Below are 470 nucleotides of genomic sequence, written 5' to 3' on the forward strand. Positions count from 1 at the left end.
CTCCTCCTCCTCCTCGCCCTTCCTCCTCCTCCTCCTCTTCCTCTTCGCCCTATTGCTTCCTCTTTGCCCTTTGCTCTACTTCTTCTGCCTCCTCCTCCTCTTTGCCCTACTTCTACTGCCTCCTCCTCCTCTTTGCCCTGCCGCCGCCGCCTCCTCCCTTCCTCCCCTCTTCCTCCTCCTCCTCTTTGCCCTACTTCTTCCTCCTCCTCCTCTTTGCCCTACTTCTTCCTCTTTGCCCTATTTCTACTGCCTCCTCCTCCTCTTTGCCCTTCCTCCTCCTCCTCCTCCTCCTCCTCCTCTTTGCCCTTCCTCCTCCTCCTTCTCTTCTTTGCCCTACCTCCTCGTCGTCGTCGTCCTCCTCTTCCTCCTCCTCCTCTTTGCCCTCCTTCTACTGCCTCCTCCTCTTCCTCTTTGCCCTCCTTCCTCCTCTTCCTCTTTGCCCTCCTTCCTCCTCCTTCCTCCTTCCCCCT

The sequence above is a fragment of the Tinamus guttatus genome, unplaced genomic scaffold, assembly GCF_059628265.1.
Source record: "Tinamus guttatus ecotype Peru unplaced genomic scaffold, ASM5962826v1 Tinamus_guttatus_pri_ptg000624l, whole genome shotgun sequence".
Taxonomy (NCBI): domain Eukaryota; kingdom Metazoa; phylum Chordata; class Aves; order Tinamiformes; family Tinamidae; genus Tinamus; species Tinamus guttatus.